General features: G+C 40.1%; 1 long non-coding RNA gene across 2 annotated transcripts; it reads left to right on the top strand.

The window, feature by feature from the left end:
- The first annotated feature begins 1,473 nt into the window (after positions 1-1,473).
- On the top strand, positions 1,474-3,897 carry LOC109506674 (uncharacterized). 2 transcript variants are annotated; one of them, XR_002166151.3, is made up of 3 exons: positions 1,474-2,264; positions 2,394-2,936; positions 3,070-3,897. It is a non-coding gene; the product is annotated as an uncharacterized lncRNA (long non-coding RNA). The 2 variants fall into 2 exon arrangements; XR_012137203.1 differs by having other exon boundaries at positions 2,354-2,936.
- Positions 3,898-4,912: the final 1,015 nt, after the last annotated feature.

Below are 4,912 nucleotides of genomic sequence, written 5' to 3'. Positions count from 1 at the left end.
TATAGCTTGGACCTTCCAGTAACTCGATACTCTTCGACGTCCTCACAGGCCTCGACATCTCAAACTTGGAGTGATGCGCATGTCGAGAAGATCGTGTAGGGGCTTCTGAGCCAGCAACCTCAGAGCTTTTGGGATGCTGTCTGTGATACGATCGTGGAGATTCTTCGAAATTCACAACTGCGTGATCAACTGGGCTTGTTATTCTAACCATCACATCAGATAATTCTATTAGTAAATCTTTTTACTTGTCTTAAGTTTTTATAGTTAGAAGCTTCACATATTCAGGTTTGAATAGGAGAAGGAGATATAGGGGCTAAAAATTTAATCTAATTATTCAATTGATGGGTCGGAGGTGTCTATAGCTCCATATCATCGAATAAAATTTATAGGAATAATCTGTTCAAAAATTAGAAGAGTGTATCAAAAGATATACCTTCATATCGAAAAATATACCTCCGTATCGAAACTTATTAATAATATTTTATTTTTCTTCATTTCAGGATGTTGAGACTCTGACTCTCATCTACTAGCTACTGGAGAGGAGTAGGAGGACGACGAGGAGGATCAAACTTGATTTTTTTTTATTTTGATGTATTATATTTTTTTGATACTGCTTGTAAAATTATATAATTTATATTTTTAATATAATATAATTATTTTTTTATTTATGATTATTATATTATCTTTGAATTTTAATTATAATGAATGTTAGGAATCATAATTGATTATGATTAATTAAAATAGATTTTAAAAAATATGATTATAGATTTTTTTAAAAAAATAAAATTAACTATTATCAATGGTATTAGCCATGGCTTTAGCCGTCACTAATACTTATTAGCGATGGTATTAGTGACAAAATAATCATCGCTAAAATTTTTTAATTATTTTTTAAAATTTGATTTAAAAATAAAAAAATAAATAATGATAGAATTTAGCCATCACAAATGCTGTCTCTAATGATTGTTATTAGCGACGGCTAAAGAACCTATCACTAATACTGACAATTAGCGACTAGAATTGTTTCGATCATCAATTAGCAATGGGACACCATCGCTAATAGTATTAATGATGATAAAATGATTATTAGTGATGATAATTAGCTATCATTAATAATCAGATTTTTTATAATGTGAGTTGTATGGTCCAGCACGAATGATCGAGCTATAGGTTCATATGGTACAATATACTATCTTGCTTTTCTATGGCTATCGTTGGAAGTTTTAAGATGCTACATCTATGGCAGGCATGCCGGCATCTCCGCTTCATAATATTTTTTGGGACAATGACCGGATGCCCTTGTCACTCCTGATCTTGATGATGTTTGACTGTCGAACAAAAGGTGGACACATGTCAGTGCATTGGACCATGTGCTTGAAATAGTCACGTCAATCAAGACCCTTTAGGGCCCTATTTAAGGCCTGGAGAAGGTAAAGCTGCACTGATTATTTGGCTTCTTGTCCATAAGAATTGGAGAAGAAGAGCCCGGGGAAGAAGGAGATGCCAGTGCTTTGACTGCTGCCATCACAATTGCCATCATCATTGCCTGACTCATAGTGCCCACTAACCCCTTGCTGAGTCTTAGGCCCTTAGTAGGCTGCCTTCTTTGGTTTCCAGACCCTGACCTTATCCTTCTTCCTTTCTTTTCCTTTGATTTCCTATTTTTTGATGGGTTCCTTTGAGGAAAGAACCACAAACAAACTAAGAGGTTGCTAGTCAGGGATCTCTTGGCCAAACTTCTGTTGACTCTGGAGAAGTTTTGTTTGAGGCCAACCTTGGCCTAGAAGCTGTTGAGAGAATTCTGGATGAGGATGATTTTGAACGGATTTAGGTTATGTACTAGATTCCTCTATAGTTCACCCTGTTGAGTTGACTAATGTCACCAATAGGATGACTTCTCCTCCGGAGGGTCAGATGGCCTTATATGAGAAAACTCTAAAGGTAGACCTAAGATTCTTGATTGCTCTTGTTATTGTTGAGCTACTTGGACAATATCCATTTTCTTCTACCCAACTTGTCCCTAATGCTTGGTGGATAATGATTGGATTTTTCTATTTCTTGTTGCTCCAAGGAATATCCCTTAGTACAGGGGTGTTTCAAGCATTCTTCCAAGTGAAGGAAAACCCCTAGAGTTGAGGATGGTGGTATCTCTCTTCCTCCGATCCCTAGGACCTTCCAATAAGGTGGAGATTGTCGAGCAAGAAGGCTTTGAGTGTGTACCCTCTTCTCATCGAGGAAGAGTCTCAGGGCTAGTCATCCACAAGGTAAGTTACATTTTTTATATTACTTATCTATTTTTCTGCCAACCTAAAGAAAAGGCTTGATGAGCTACCAACTTATTTATTTTTACAAGGATGAGATTTGATGAGAATCAGCTAATGAGTGCCTTGCAGAGGAAGAGCTCGAACAAGACGAGCCCTCGAAGAAGATCAAAAGATGGTTTGGGCCCCTCACCAGCTTTCAAGACTCCATCTAAACCTCGCCCTACCCAAGTGGTCACTAAGAATGCATTTGCAGGGTTGGACTCATCCAAGGTGCAATATCTTAAGATATACGGGCCTTCTTTGGACATTCTTCCATTATTCATTCTTCTGATGCCAGTGGGCTCACCTGAGGAGGCTCCAAAGGGTACTCCCAAGATGCAGGCGGTGGCCTGTAGGGAGTCGAAGGTAGTTCTTGAGGTGCCTATCACATCTACCTTGCCCGCCACCTTCGAGCCTCCTCTTGAGGCAAGTGTCGATGTAGCAAGACCCTCTCTGCCCTCCTCCTTCGGCGGTCCGAACTTCATCAAAAGGGTCAGACTTGTCCATCAAAAGCTATCCATCTTTCAACCTGAATGGTTGATTACGATGGGCAAGTCGATGCTTAACACTTAGGGAGACTCTAAGATCTATTGAAGGCTCATGGATAGGCTGATCCATCCTCAAGTCAAAGAGGTGATGAGAAAGCAGATGCTTAAGAACACTGTCCAATGGTTCTATAACTCCACCATCAAGTTTAGGATCGATTCACGAACTTTGAGGTATTCTCTCTTTGTCTAGTTTAACCATTGTGTTTTCATGCTTACAGGGTGTCTACCACACCTGGGGTCCAGCCTTCCTCACCCAACACCTTCAAAAAGAGCTTCACTAGACCTACTATCACCTTCACAAAGCAAAGGAAGGCAAGGCAAAGGTCAAGGAGGAGCTATCGACAATGACCGTCTCGAAGAAAGTGAAGGACCAAGCTCGGCAAGCCAGGGCTAAGGCAAAAGCTGCTGAGCTGAGATGGAAAGAGGTGGAGGACTCTTGAGTGCCAAGTCTCCTTGGCTCGGAAAGAGGGCAATGTTGAAATAAGTTTCCCCCAAATTCAATTGGATGAGACCACGGGCTGGCTCTCTAAAGCCGAGAAAGGGCACCACCAAGTCAAGATTCGAGCAACCCAATTTGGGGAAGAGATTACTTTGTTGAAGGAACAAATGGCCCACACCAAGAAAAAGGTGGCTATGGCAAAGGAAAGTACCAAGCAGAGGAGAAGATGACCCAAATTGAAGAGAAAGCAGTCCAAGCAGAGCCAAGATCAACCCAAATGGAAGAGGCTGCTCTTTAGGCTATCGACCACATCAAGGAGTCTAGCAGCTTTCATGGAGAGTTGCTAGAGATTGGCCAAGATGCCAATTAGAAAGCCTTCTAGTGCTATAAGGTGGAGCTGGTTAAGCACTTCCGAAAGACCGCTTCAGCAACATTACTCTTCCGACCTGTCTCATAGGTGATAACTTGGGGAGTGAGGAGGAAGAGGATAAGGAAGAAGAGCAAGGAGAGGGAGGCCAGTAGCTCTTTCACAATGAGCTTCTTGTAATCCTACCTTGGGGCATTTTGTAGCTTGGAACAACACCTTATACTCTCTTCTAGAATTGAAATGAAGTACTTTTCTCTTCCTCTACTTCTCCTTTAGTCTATGCTTTGCATATTTGCTTGTTCTATGAATGTTTCTGGCACCAAGGGTAATGCTAAGAATGATTCGATCCATGTAGATAGTGAGGGTGTAGCCAAGTACCTTAGATCATCTAGAGTAATCTAGTGAGTCTTCGAACTAGCAAAGTAAGGCTAGAGCTTGGGCCTTAGTTGATATGCTCGGGTTGCCACTATCCTTTCTCGATCGAGTTGATGCTATGACTTAGACCGGACTGAGTTAAACTTAGTGATGGCTTTCAACCCAATCATGTTAGGGGAAGGGTAGAGCATCTTGAATTATTCCTCAGTCACCATTCGGCCATGAGAACATATGGATGATGCCATGCTTGCTTAGTTGATAATTTCAAGAGAAGAATTCTAGGTTCATCGCTTGATGCTGATTTCAGCTTCGGAGGCCATGTTGTCTTTAATGTGGGTGGATCCCAAGGTGATAACTGATGCATGTCGTAGCACATCAAAATTAATTCTACTCCCTATTATATAGATAGGATGAGTTGGAATCGTATCCACAGAAATCTTAGGTCGATTATTTCAAAAATATAAATAAAAAAATAATAGATTGCAAGCAATTAAAAAAGAAACAAAGAGATTGCAATAAAAATATTTTTCATTGATTAAATAAAAAAATATACCATGAAAAAGAAATAAAAGTTTGATATAAGAACAATGAAACCAAGTTAATCTTCTACCTACACCCGATAGTGGATATGTCTCCTTGAATCCTTCATCTTCCTCCGTGCAGACAGTGGTAGGATGGCTAGAAGGCTTGGCCTAGGAACTCCAAGGAAGAAAGGTAGATGGAAGAGGGTATGTAGAAAAGAAAGGATAGCAGCACTAGGATTAGGACATCTTCTAGATTTTTTGAGATATGAAAAAGGAATCTGTGGAGGAATATAGTATCGTACTAGGGTTAGTACCTCCCCTAGACTTATAAAGAAGAAAAAAAGATAGAGAGAAAG

Source organism: Elaeis guineensis, chromosome 15 (genome assembly GCF_000442705.2).
Source record: "Elaeis guineensis isolate ETL-2024a chromosome 15, EG11, whole genome shotgun sequence".
In the NCBI taxonomy this organism is placed as follows: domain Eukaryota; kingdom Viridiplantae; phylum Streptophyta; class Magnoliopsida; order Arecales; family Arecaceae; genus Elaeis; species Elaeis guineensis.
This window is presented reverse-complemented; position numbering and strand designations above follow the sequence as displayed.